The following is a 14578-nucleotide window of genomic DNA, read 5'->3' as shown; positions in this document are numbered from 1 at the left end:
CCCCACATATTTTTTACATCCCAAAATACACATACTAACATGATTCTACAGCAACACGAAATGAAAAGATGGAGTCAGACCGAACTCAACCTTGACCCAGACATGTCTTGAAAGCCTAATCAGCATTGAAAACTACGATTCGTTCATACTGTTATTGACTCCAAACGTAATGGAATCATAGCAAAGAATACATACTTAAGAACCTAATTTATTACATTCACAACTATTAGTACGACAAATAAATAAGAGGAAGATTCGACCCTACTATCTTCCAAAAGACAAAACTGTAGAATATTAGTCCTTGCTGCTGTTTATTAGACTCCTTGCACTCAACAAATTTAAATTGTATACATGAATGAAAGTCCCAACTCCTTTTGTTATATTCGATAATGGCCGCATGATCCTCCTACTGACATATGATCCTAACTCATCCTATGTTAAACTCTGCAATCTTTTGCTCCTCAAATTTTTTTTCTCTTCAGGAACCATCATCAGTTATGCACGACTGTAAGGATGTGATTGAGAGCAGATTAGACTCATATAGTTGGTTTGGCGAAGAGAAGAGTCAGTTAGGACTAATTAAATTTCTAAACGTTTCAAAGATGAAATGCTGTTGATGGACCTTAGAGCTTCAATTCGTCTTCAAGAGAATAGCTCAGGGACACAGATTATTCTAAAGCTTCGCGTAGTGTGGCCTATAATCGGCCCATACAAGCCCCATGCCATCTTTAGTAATCTTGACTGGAGACTCCATCCTGTGCCTGTTGGCCAATACTTGGTCATGATCTTGTAGGACTTCCTTGACCAATTCAGGACTAGACACAACAATGCTTAGCTTGGAATTGAGCCAAACCAATGTGACAGGGCTGTGGAGCCATGACTTCTCTGCGAAGAAGTGAGCCATGGCCAGGCTCGGTTTGATTTGGTGTAAATTGCCTATGATTGACGAAGGGTAAGGACCTATTGGGGGCTTGGGCTTCCTCCAGTGGCAAAGCTTGATCACCAAGAAGATGGAGTATTATCTGCATGACTCCTCTTGAGAAAGCATGGTTGATATGACTAGTATAAGTACCTAGAGGGGGGGTGAATAGGTATAACGAGTAATTTCTAATGATAATCGCACAATACTAGACAGATTATAGAAATGAGACAATGTTTCTTCGTCAATAAACAAACAACAATCAAAGTAAGACTGAGAGTAGGGAAGAGAAAATTAAACATGAGGTTTATAGTGGTTCGGCTTATTTCAAGCATACGTCCACTCTTTTGCACTGACAGCCCACTGGCTGGATTCCACTATGAACAAAGAGATATTACAGCACTTGTTCTTCCTTGATTTCTTGGTGTAGAAGATCTACCACACTCTCTCAAGGTATCACTAAGTATAGACTCTCTTTGTGTGTACAGTTTCGCTCAATATGAATCGACTAATAATTAAGGAGCTTCAGACTCTGGAATTTCTCTATTGAGCACACACTAGAATAACTGTAACATCTTCTTTTATACTCCTTTATGACATTATACTCGTTGGCACTTACCAAAGGAATTCTTCCAATCTTCCCGTTAGACAGAATCAATTAAGAATGTCATTCGAGCTATTAAAGAAACATGTCGATAGCCCATCAATCATGTTCGCCCATACAATCAGGATCTTGGTTTCCAAGAATAGAACCTTCCAAGAATATTTAGTCAATCATCGGATCTTCAAATGATCTTGATTTCGAATAATTAATCCGTTGTAACAAATCCAGCCAAGAGATCTTCTCCAGTTAATAAGACCAAATCCTTAATCAAACACTTTAACTCTGGATCGCCTTCGTCACTGGATTAGAAACTGTCAATGAGAATAGTCTTGAGTCTTGAGTCATGAGTCTTTGAGTGCGTGATCTGAAAGTCTTGGACTCTAAGTACAAGGGTGCACAGCTTCCGGTCTGGGCGATAGAAACGTTTTGTCAACTTCAAAACACTCTAGAGAGATTTCTCCAAAAATCTCCCCTTTTTTATGGTGACAAAACTTTCCTATAGATTTGAACAACTTTGACCTGCAAAACATTACTCAAGCGTATGGATATCTCATAAAGATTAATAACTCAATTAGACTCTGCATCCACAGAAAATAGGTTAGTCTTTCATGAGTAATGCCATACAATAACACTTGATATAAATAATGCAATAGTCAATTTCAAATCCACACACTCAAGTCAGTCAAATTCACCAAGTCCACCACACCCAAGTCATACTCAAAAGTAGATATCCAAACAAACTGAAATAAAAAGCAGATTCAAAATCAAAGTTCAGTTCAGTTCAAAGCTGGCAATTCTCCCCCTTTTTGTCATCATTAAAAAGGTGAGAAAGAGTCAAGTCTGCTTGGGAACACGCACAATCTGGAAATCTCCCATCGACAATACGACGCCTTCCAGCCTCTTCAAGTCTTCCCGTAGACGTGCCACCTCTACTCCTTTGGCATTTGCTTGAATTTGAAGAGTGAGGTCTTGCATTTGATCCGACAGGGTAACAGAAGACGCTTGTCCAGATTTCTTCAAGATTTGAAGTTCACATTCCAAAGCATATATTTGACCCCATTGCCGAAGAAGATCAAGGATATGACGAAAATCTGCGGTATTGTCCGTCTGCGTGCTGGCATTTGCTCTATCAGATGGAGTGAAGGCAGAAGATGGAACTTCGGTGTAATCGCGCAAATTTGGCGTTGAGGTGTCATGTCCTTCTTCAGGCATTTGAGAAGCCTGAATATCTTCTGGATTTGCTTGCGAGCGACTCACACCTTCACTATGATCAGGAAATGGTGTAGTCCTTCCTTGCTCGACATCTCCCCCTATTTCTAAGGCCTCATTTGGGGAAGAGTGATGGTCATGCTCAGTAGAATCTTGATTGCCTTTCTCTCCAGCTTCATCTGCAGACTTTTCTTTGACTTCTTCTTCTTCTTCTTCAACTTCTTTCTCCTCTTCTTCTTTCTCCTCTGCTTCTCTCTGTTCTTGTTCCTCTGCTTCTTTTCCTTTCTCCTGTCGATCCATTGATTTGGATACAGACCGACTGAGTCTTTTCAATGCCAAGGCAGAGATAGTGAGTTCATCCTCTTCATCTTCATCCTCTAAGATTAGAGTTCTTTTCTTTTTTGATGGAGCACCCATGGGCTCCTTCCCTTTCCTTTTTGACGCAGAAGATTTAACTGGAGTTTTCACTTTGAACTTTTCCATTGCCTTATCAAGCTCTTTCAGACGCATTTTTGTCAGCATTTTCAAACCCACCACCATTTTGTCGCATGGTCGAACACAAAGAGTCTATGGAGGTTCAATGTTCAAGTTTCTGAAGATCTTAGTCACGAGACCTTAGTAAGGCAACTGGCTCTTATCCTTTACCATTGCTCTGTACATGTGGAAGAGAATGGTGTGAGGAAGAGAGAACTTCTTTCCTGAATTGATCGCGTACATCAATTTCGCCTCAGAGTTAGACACGTCTGTCTTTGATGTTGATTTTGGCCTGAGACAGTTGATCACGATTGTGTGCAGTAAGATGTTGATGGCATTCATTCTTGAGTAGGTAACTCTTCCTTATGTACTCCTGTCTTTGACAAGTTCCAGTGTGGTACGAGCGATTGAAACATTGATTGGTTGATATCGTCCTCTTTCAACTCCAATTATGTCTCGCCAACATGTCCACATCTACCTCATAGTCTTGGTCTCGAACACCGAAGGATATTCTATTCGCATCTAAAAGCTAAGATTCGAATAGAAATATGCTTTAATCAACGTGCATAGTCGTACGTGGTGTCGAGCAAAATTGCTCTAGTTGAAGCGATTGAACTTCTCCTTCAAGTTCACATTGATGGCATCCAAAAAATCAAAATCAACACTCCTGGGGTTTATTACCCCCCGTTTCAACAATTTGAAGAACAGATCCTCCTGTTCCTTTGATTTGAACAACTATGTTCTTTTTCCCTTCACTTTCGCAGCAACACTCATCCTGGGTTGGAATTCTCTAAACAGTTTATCATCATCATTCCCGTCGGTCGGATTAAATCCCCCTACGAGGGTCACTTGGAATGTTCGCAAGTGCTTCCTCGAGTCTTTCCTTTGGGAGCAATTCTCAAATCCTCCATCCGTCGCAAAAAAAGACATACTCATTTCCATACCCTTTATCTTTAAGGAAATCATCTACATAGTTCAGCGGTGTTCCTATGCTTTTCAAAGCACGATAGAGCTTATAAATAAAAGAGGTTTTGGACTCTTACGAGGTCTGCTTCCTCGATTATTTCTTCCTGTGATAGTTGGTCCACACTACGTGGGGTAGATAATGGAGATTGACGAGGCCGAGAGTGAATCGGGCTCATTCTGTCTCGGTAACTCTTCTTCCTCGGTGAGATCGAAATGGGTAGGACCCTCCCTCATTCTCTGTGGTCCCACGCTTGCGATTCTTGAAGACCTTCTAGAAGAAGACATCGTTTCTTGTCGTTGAAAGATTCCTTGACTCGCTTTCCCAAGAAAATATGACAACTTTCTCGAAGATGAATACGAAATCGAAAACGAGTTGGGAGGAGAATGCCTTTTAGGGTTTTGGATTTAAACGAAGAAGACAACTTACGTATATAACCCGGTTAAGAAAAGGAAAAACCCAATCGACACAAAGGAAAGTGAACAGTCGTCCCTTTTTAAAAACGATAATTGCCTTTTTAATAGAGGTTATCTTTTTGAAAAGACAAGATTCCGTTTTTCTCAGAAATTAAAGATAAATCAAATATAACTGAGCGAATGATCGTACCTTTTCGAGATTGAACATTAAAACAACTTACAGTCTATACCCGTGAATGATTGAGTCTGAGAGTCTCAGAGTCTCTAGACTTTGATTTCCTCAAGCTTCAAAATGTTGAGTCTGGAACGGATGATGTCGAATTGATTCTTCTCCAAAGGCTTTGTGAATATATCCGCTAGTTGGCTCTTTGACTCAACAAATTGAATCGAGATTTCTCCATTTTGTACATGATCTCTAATGAAGTGATGGCGAATCTCTATATGCTTTGCCCTTGAGTGAATGATTAGATTTTTAGTAAGATTGATTGCGCTGGTGCTGTCACATCTAATCTTAGTGCATGAGTCTTCAATTCCAAAGTCTTGTAGCTGTTGTTTTATCCACAGAATTTGCAAACAACAACTTCCAAGAGCTACATACTCTGCTTCTGTTGTAGAGAGAGCCACAGTGTTTTGTTTCCTTGAAAACCAAGACACTTTGTCCTGTTCTCCCCAAGCAATTGGCAAGTTCTGAGGTGCTCTTTCTATCAACTCTGCAACCGGCTAGATCTGCGTCTGAATATCCAAGAAGATTAAAGTCTCCCTTCTTAGGATACCAAAGACCGATGCTTGAAGATGAAGCAATGTATTTAATAATCCGTTTCGCAGCACTGAGATGAGATTCTCTAGGGTCTGATTGAAACCTAGCATAGATGCACACACTCAACAAAATGTCAGGTCTAGAAGCAGTAAGATAAAGAAGTGAACCGATGATACTCTGTACATGCTTTTGATCAACTTTCTTCCCTTCTTCATCTTTGTCTATCTTCAAAGAACTTGACATTGGTATGTCGGTCTTTTTGCTCTTTTCCAGTCAAATCTTTTGACAAGATCATTAGCATATTTTCTTTGATGAATAAAAGTTCATTCCTTCAATTGTTTTACTTGAAGACCAAGAAAGAAGGTTAACTCTCCCATCATACTCATTTCAAACTCATCATATAGACTTAGAGAATTTCTTACAGACTTTCATTAGAGGATCCAAAAATAATATCATCCACATATATTTGAACAAGTAGAAAGCTTTTGTTTTCCTTTTTGATAAATAGAGTAGTATCTACTTTACCTTTGACAAAACCATTATGTATTAAAAACTTACTTAGTCTGTCGTACCAAGCTCGAGGTGCTTGCTTTAAACCATACAAGGCCTTTTCGGTCTAAAGACGAGTCAGTTTCTTTGGGTCTTCAAACCTGATGGTTGTTCCACATAAACTTCCTCATGGATAAATCCATTCGGGAATGCACTTTTGACGTCCATTTGGAATAACCTGAAATTTTTATAACAAGCAAAAGCAAGCAATAATCGAATAGCTTCTAACCTTGCTCTTGGAGCGTAGGTCTCATCATAGTCTATCCCCTCTTCTTGTGTATATCCCTTGGCCACGAGTCTTGCTTTGTTTCTTACGACTTTTCCTTTCTCGTTCATCTTGTTCTGAAAACCCATTTAGCTCCAATAACAGATTTACCTTTTGGTTTAGGAGACAATTCCCGAGACATCATTGATACTTGAATTGCACGAGCTCTTCTTGCATAGCTTCAATCCAACTTTCATCGATAAAGCTTCTTCTATGCTTTTGGGTTCTATTTCGAAACAAGTGCCACAGCACTAGACTCTTCACGCCTTTTGGATCTGTGCGAATTCCTTCATTAATTTCGCCAATAATGAGATCTTTGGGATGGCTGGACTTATGCTTCGATTCTTGGTTGATTTGTCGATTGATGATCTCTTTCTTTACTTGGATCTTCACGAACAACTTGATGCTGGTCTTTGGTCCGAGATGCTTCTTGAGACGTAAGCTTTGAAGAGTCTGGAGCAGGTTCCATTCTTCATGTTGAGTCCGATTTGGATTCATTTTGCATTGAATCTTGAAATTTGACATTCATTGATTCCTCCACCGATTTACTTTTCTTGTTATAGACTCGTAGGCTTTGCTTGATGTAGAATATCCAAGGAAGATGCCTTCATCGATCTTTCCTCAAACTTACCAACTCGATCTTTTGCATTTTCAAAATAAAACATTTGCAACCGAACACATGAAAGTATGAAACAATAGGCTTCTTACCTTTGAATAACTCATAAGGGGTTTTCTCTAGAATAGGTCTTAAAAAGACTCTATTTATGATATAGTACGCTATTGAAACAGCTTCAGCCCAAAATTGTGAAGAAATCTTACTTTCAATTAAAAGAGTTCTAGCCATTTCTTGAAGAGATCTATTCTTTCTTTCCACAACTCCATTTTGCTTTGAGGAGTGTATGGAGAGAGAACACATGCTTGAAGGCTTGATTCATCACAAAATTTTGTAAAATCTTGATTTTCAAATTCACCTCCATGGTCTGTTCTTATACTTGAGATAACACATCCTTTTTCATTTTGAACCTTTTTAGCAAATTTTTCAAAATACGAGAAGGTTTCAGACTTACTTGCAAGAAAATATACCCACGTAAATCGGGAGTAATCATCCACGATTACTAGGCAATATTTCTTACCTCCAATGTTCTGGGTTTTGGTTGGTCCGTAGAGATCCATATGCAGCAGCTGCAGTACATGATTAGTAGAGACATGATTTATTGGCTTAAATGAATTTCTTACCTGCTTTCCCAATATGCATGGAATGCATAGATCGAGACTTTGGTATGATAAATTGGGTAGACCACGAACAAGCTGCTTTGATGAGATTTTGGCTATCTGCTTCATATTGATGTGACCAAGCTTTCTGTGCCACAAGCTTGCTTCGTCTTGAATTGAAATTAAGCATTGCGATTCATTCGGTTTCATATCCAGAAGATAGATATTTCCATGCCTTCGACCCATAAAAGGCGAGTAGAGTCTTTGCGATTCCCAGAACATATTCCTTCTTGAAAGAAGATCTTAAAACCAGTATCACATAGTTGGCTGATGTTGAGAAGATTATAATTGAGTCATTCTACTAGGGAAACATTACTTATTGTGAGATTTCCAATTTTCACAGTTCCAAATCCCACAATTCTTCCTTTGCTGTTTCCACCAAATGAGACTTTTCCACCATTTACTTGAATGAGCTTTATAAAGCAATTTGAGTCTCCTGTCATATGTCTTGAGCATCCACTGTCCAGATACCACTTTACCTTTTCTTTGATGGAGACCTGCATTTAAAAGAGAGTCTCAAGTTTTCTTTGGTACCCATATTTTGTTGGGTTTATGGTGTTAGTAAGATAAACAGTATTAGCCCATGTTTTCTTGACAGGTTTCCAAACCATAGGACACTCTTTTTCAAAGTGATCCGGGCTATTGCATTTTGAACACTTGAGAGCATTCCGACCTACAGACTTTACAAAAACCTTCTTGAAATGATTTTTGTAGGCCTCTCTTGAGGGTCTTTGCTTAATTCTTTCTTTTACTTTAGGAAAATCAATCAAGGGAATAGTTTCCGCAGTCATACCTAAACCAGACTTATTGAAATAAGGTCTTTGAGCTGAAAGAATTTTTTCAAGTTTCTCGGACCCTATTGAAAATTTCTTTGAAATATTTGATGAGTCAATTTTTAAAAGAACATTTTCTTTCAAAAGATTTTCTTTACTTTCTTTAAGAGTAGAAACATTTATGTCTAAACATTTAACTCTTTCTTTCAACACATTTTCCTGTTGTTTCAGAACGGCGTTTTCTTTTTTAAGTTCGGAAATCCTTTTAAGAGAAGTCTTAAGACTAACACACAGCTCATCAATATACTTAGAAACCTTGACAGGAATTTTAAAATTACTTATCTCAAGTTCCTTTGTCTGAGTCTGATTCAGAGTTTAAGTCTGAGTCTGATTGTGCCATTAGACACAAATTGGCATATTCATCATCACTTCCTTCACACTCTGTATCACTCCAGGTTTCGGCTTTGAGAGCCTTTCGAGGCTTTTCAGCTTTTCCTTTCTTCTTCTTTAGAAAGGGACGGTTAGATTACGATGTGTCCATTTTCTTACATTCAAAGTAAACTATATCTTTGTTTGATTCATCATCATCAACAGACTTGGTCTGTTGTCTTTGAAAGCTTTGTTTCTTTGAGTTGAATCTTCTTCCTTTTCTATTCAGCTTTCTGAATCTTCTTATCATGAGAGCAAGCTCCTCATCGTCCATATTATCTTCAGAATCTGTAGCATCAGAATCATCATTTGATTTTAATGCAATGGATTTCTTACCTTTTGGATCTTCGTCTTCGTTAATTCGTTCCACTTCATAAGACGAAGAGTTCCAACCAGCTCATCGACAGAGATAGTGGCATGATTCTTTGCGTCTCTCTTATTGAAGTCTTTATGTGATTCCAATCCTTGGAGAGTCCACGCAGTAGCTTGTTTACCTTCATGGGATCAAAAATTGATTGTCCTTGATTTTCAAGACCATTTACAATTTCTGTAAAACGGCTAAACATGTCAGTTATGGATTCTCCAGGTCTCATTTTGAAGGCTTCATATTGACCAAGAAGGATGTTGATTCTGGTCTCTTTTACTCGATCAGTTCCTTCATAGGTGATATGTAACCTATCCCAGACTTCTTTTGCTGTAACACAAGAAGATATTCTGTTATATTCAGTAGGTGACAAGGCACAATATAAAGAATATATAGCTTTTGCATCAAGAGTTTGTCTCTTGATTATCTCTTCTGAGACATTCCTTTGGTCACATCGGTTTCTTTTCCTCTTTCCGAGACAGATGCAACTTTAGGAGTGATTCCTTTTTCTACAACTTCCCATTCCGGAGGATCCTTTGATCGAAGAAATGCTTTCATTTTGTTTTCCAGATGTTGTAGTCCTTTCCATCAAAGTAAGGAGGTCTGGTATTGCTTTGACCTTCCACCAGCCCTAGAGCTAGCATACTAGCAATGGATCTTTTACTCTGAAGTAAAACACTTCAAATAAAGTGAGTACACGAGCTCTAATACCAATTGATATGACTAGTATAAGTTCTAGAGGGGGGTGAATAGGTATAACGAGTAATTTCTAATGATAATCGCACAATACTAGACAGATTATAGAAATGAGACAATGTTTCTTCGTCAATAAACAAACAACGATCAAAGTAAGACTGAGAGTAGGGAAGAGAAAATTAAACACGAGATTTATAGTGGTTCGGCTTATTTCAAGCCTACGTCCACTCTTCTGCACTGACAGCCCACTGGCTGGATTCCACTATGAACAAAGAGATATTACAGCACTTGTTCTTCATTGATTTCTTGGTGTAGAAGATCTATCACACTTTCTCAAGGTATCACTAAGTATAGACTCTCTTTGCGTGTACAGTTTCGCTCAATATGAATCGACTAATAATCAAGGAGCTTCAGACTACGGAATTTCTCTATCGAGCACTTATTAGAATAATTTGAACGTCTTCTTTTATACTCATTTATGCCATCATACCCGTTGGCACTTACCAAAGGAATTCTTCCAATCTTCCCGTTTGACATAATCAATTAAAAAGGTCATTCGAGCTATTAAAGGAACATGTCGATAGCCCATCAATCTTATTCGCCCATACAATCAGGATCTTGGTTTCCAAGAATAGAACCTTCCAAGAATATTTAGTCAATCATCGGATCTTCAAATGATCTTGATTTCGAATAATTAATCCATTGTAATAAATCCAGCCAAGAGATCTTCTCCAGTTGATAAGACCAAATTCTTAATCAAACACTTTAGCTCTGGATCGCCTTTGTCACTGGATTAGAAACTGTCAATGAGAATAGTCTTGAGTCTTGAGTCTTTGAGTGCGGTGATGCGAAAGTCTTCGGACTCTAAGTACAAGGGTCTGCACAGCTTCCGGTCTAGGCCCGATAGAAACGTTTTGTTAGCTTCAAAACACTCTAGAGAGATTTCTCCAACAATGGTAACCTTCTCGAGAGAAATAATCATGCCCACAATGTAGGACGGCAGCGATTTGTTGCTGGAACACCAGTCTAGTATTTTCTTTCGAAGGGTAAAATATTTATGTATTGTCAAATTGTATTACAGATATTTTTGACGTTTGCCTTCTGATATCCACACGCACTGTGGATGAACGTGCGCTTGAAACAAGAGGGAAAAGATGGTAGCAAACCATTGACGTTGACTTATGGAGTGCTCTTTCGAGTTATATGATGATATTTGTGCCTGGTAGGAGAACGACAGTTTTGTGCTCTTGTACCTACATAAGTAGGAGTACGTAGCACCTAACCAGCATTGAAAACTACAAATGTTTATACTGTTATCGACTCCAAATAACATATACTCTAGACAAACCTAATTTACATTCAGAAAGATTCATTCGAGGAATAAACGGATGAAGATTCCACCATAATATCTTCCAAAAGACAAAACTGTAAATTTATTAGTCATGAAATTCAACCAAACAAAGGAAAAAGTTAAAATGAAGCCATATGGTTATCTTTGATGTAGCCCTGTGAACCATGAGCAAATATGCTTCGGGTGACACATTCTGTAAGATATGTTTGAAATCTTTTGAGAAGAGGACATACTAGCAGATGACTCTTCCCGAGTTCTTTCCGGAGACTGTAGCATGATGTAAATCACAGATGTGATGCCTATATTTTATGTGCATTAACATCTAGTCAAGCCAAATTTATATTTTACCATGCTTTTGTCAAAAAAACTTCTTACAATGTTTTGAAGATGGCTGAATAATCAGAGGCCACTAATGTGTGTATTTGAATGTGTAGAATAACTTCTGTTCACACAAGCTATATATTTGGTATCGACAACATGACATCGAAAGCATGGAAAGGCTCTGGTTTTATAGAGGGAGAACAAGCTATCGGATGGGAAATGTGAATGATTTTGGTGTCGCACAACTATCCTCCAATGATGGAATCCGCATACTACAACCCCGATCATATTAGAACACTTTTTCCATTTTTGTGAAATTGGAAATGATGTCAAACAAACTGCAGAAGTAGAGAGTCACACCTAGGGAAAAGGCCTTTAATGCTCGCAGACCGACATTCTGAGGGCCAACGGGATCAAAGATGCTCTTATTTCGCTTTAGCTCTCTAACACTCTAAAGTCTTCCGCGAGTGCGTAGAAAATGACTCTAATGGTCATATTAACGTCCCTTTGCCTGAGAAAGCTTCTGACAGATACGTTGAAGCTTAACAGATCAGAGGGTGCTGTGAAGATCAGCAAAGTTTAAGAACTCTTTCTTTCCCAAGTTCAAATTAAATGGGTTGTGAACATTAATTCTAGAGTCTAAGCTATTCTAGATTAGTACTTCAACCGAAAAAATTGACTTAGGCTGACCTCGACCTCCAGCCGGATATGCCTTAGAAGCCTAGCCATCATTGAAACCTACTGTTAGTTTATACTGTTATTGAATCCAAATCTAATGGAATCGTATAACAGTCGCGACCTACCCCTCGGGAGGAAACAAGTTTAGAGGTATTGCCTAAAGAATAGACTTAAGGCTCGTGATTAGGCTAGGACCCTCTTCCAAGTCCATACCTCGCGTGACGTTGGGTATTTTCAAGAATTTTGCAAAAATGAGTCACCACTACCCTACTGGGTCGGCTAGAAACCAAGTGAGGCATGTGAGTATACCTCACTTCCTATGCAACCCGAGAATCTAGGTCGGGGATTTGCTTACACTAATTAATCAATTAATGCCCTTTCGGTATATATAATCTTATTCATTTTAAAAGAAAAGATTTTTGTCAGGCAGTTTGAATTGATTTTATACCTATCCACTAATATGTGAGGTGATCATACAGGTACACAATCATTAAAATAACAATTATAGTTACCAAGATCCTAATTATAGTAAAATTAAGCACATGCACTTAAACATAATTTAATATGTAAATTAAACACGCGATATAATCAATATACGAGCAAATAAAAGCCTAATTACACTAAGAAGGTAAAACATAACAATTCTTAACCAAACCCTGTATTTTTTGGATTTTTGAATTTTTTTAATTAAATTTTAAAGAAAAATAAAAGAAGGTCAATTTTTAATGTTTTCTAAGTTTTTGAATTTTCAGAAATTTTTTGAATTTTCTTTTTATTTTTCGAAATTTTTGGTTTTTTTTTTTAATTTTTAATACATTTTTAATATTTAACATTATTATATTCGGTAAAAACGGGTTCGACCGAGGTAAACCCAATCTGGCCCGTTGACCTGATCCGAAAACCTGGACCCGACCCAATTGGATTAAAAAGGAAAACTTTTTAAAATTTGTTTAATTAATTTTTAAATTTAATTTTTAAATTTAACTTTTTTAAAATGTTTTTAAATGTTTTTTAAATGTTTTTAAATGGTTTTTGTAATTCCTTTTTGTCTTTTCCTCACTTCGTCCTTTTCCCTGTACACTCTGCTCGTTGGTCCTTCTCGTAGCCAACTTTTTCCATGTTATAGTTTTCTATTTTTTTTTTTTTTTTTGGTTTTGCTTTTTTATTCTTTAATCTTCTTTTTCTTTACTTCATCCCTTCCCCTTGCACGCCTTCAACCCAGCTTCGTCTTAGCCTCTCACCCCTCCTTCAACGAAGCCGAAAGTCCACAAAAAACCAGAACATCAACCTTGCTTCTTTGATGGCCAAAAAAAATAATTTTCCAAGCACTAAAAGAATCTAAGCTTAAATAAATTGATTTAAGCCTCTTGCAAACTACGCCCGTCTACCTCGCAACTACTGTTCACGGCCACAAACACATTCTTTCAAAATCACCAGTCAATGAATGCTTATCCGGAAAGATACCGCGCATGCGAAAACGTTGAAACACGAACATACAAAACGGTAGGTAGTAACGAGGACCTATTAAAACCCATTTGACAAGCCAAAGATCCGGGAATGTAAGGAGGACTAAGGGTGCATTTGGTTAGACTTTTGGAGAAAGCCATTGGGAAAATGCAAAGGATTTTAGGTTGAAAATACTTTTTAGAATATAAATTATGTTTGGTAAATTGTAATCTGAAAATCTATTGTGAAGTACCTTTGCACAAAATAGTGTTTGGAAATACTATTTACACCACCCGCGAGGTGGCTCCGCTTTGTAGGCTCCGGGACTTCCACGCCGGAGGCCGGAGTTTGAAGCCCCTGCGACGCAAGTGGCAGGGAGGCAGGTGGAGACACTTGGCGACTTACTCGGGGTGCGTGGGTGGTGGTTTCCTACGTGCTTCCCCAAGGGTTTACTCCCAGTGTCGGCGTGCGGGGTTCCCTAGATCACAAAAAAAAAAAAAAAAAACTATATTTACAAAGGACTTATTTGATAAAAAAAAAAAAATTGACTAGCAAGGGCAACAACCACCGGCAATTGAAATTTGTTGCCGGTTGATTGCCGGCGGCCGACATCTAACTCGAGGCAACCCCGGAGATGACTAGGGAGGGCTGCCCGGGTCGGCGACCCACGAAGACCACCAATAAAGGCCGCCCGGGTCGGGCGACCTTGTGACCCCGCTGCCCTCGGATGCGTGGCGGTGAGGTCATGCGGCGTCGCCACGACCTCAGCAACCCCGTATCTAGGGCGGCGAGGTTGCGTGACGCGTGCGTGACGCCACCGCGACCTCCGGTGACCTCACCGTGACCTAGATCCGGGGTGGTGAGGTCGCAAGAGGACCTAGCCACCCCGGATTTGGGTCGGGAGGTCGGGCGACACCGTCGCAACCCAAAATCCGGGGCCGCGAGGTCGTGCAACCCAAATCAAGGGCGGCAAGGTCCTCCGCGACCCTATCGCCCCAAATCTAGGTCGCGATGACCCAGACCTCGCTACGACCTAGATGGCGCGTCGGTCACACCCCTCCCCCGATGGTGGTCGCGCCACCCCCGACGGC

Source organism: Eucalyptus grandis, chromosome 2 (genome assembly GCF_016545825.1).
Source record: "Eucalyptus grandis isolate ANBG69807.140 chromosome 2, ASM1654582v1, whole genome shotgun sequence".
Taxonomy (NCBI): domain Eukaryota; kingdom Viridiplantae; phylum Streptophyta; class Magnoliopsida; order Myrtales; family Myrtaceae; genus Eucalyptus; species Eucalyptus grandis.
This window is presented reverse-complemented; position numbering follows the sequence as displayed.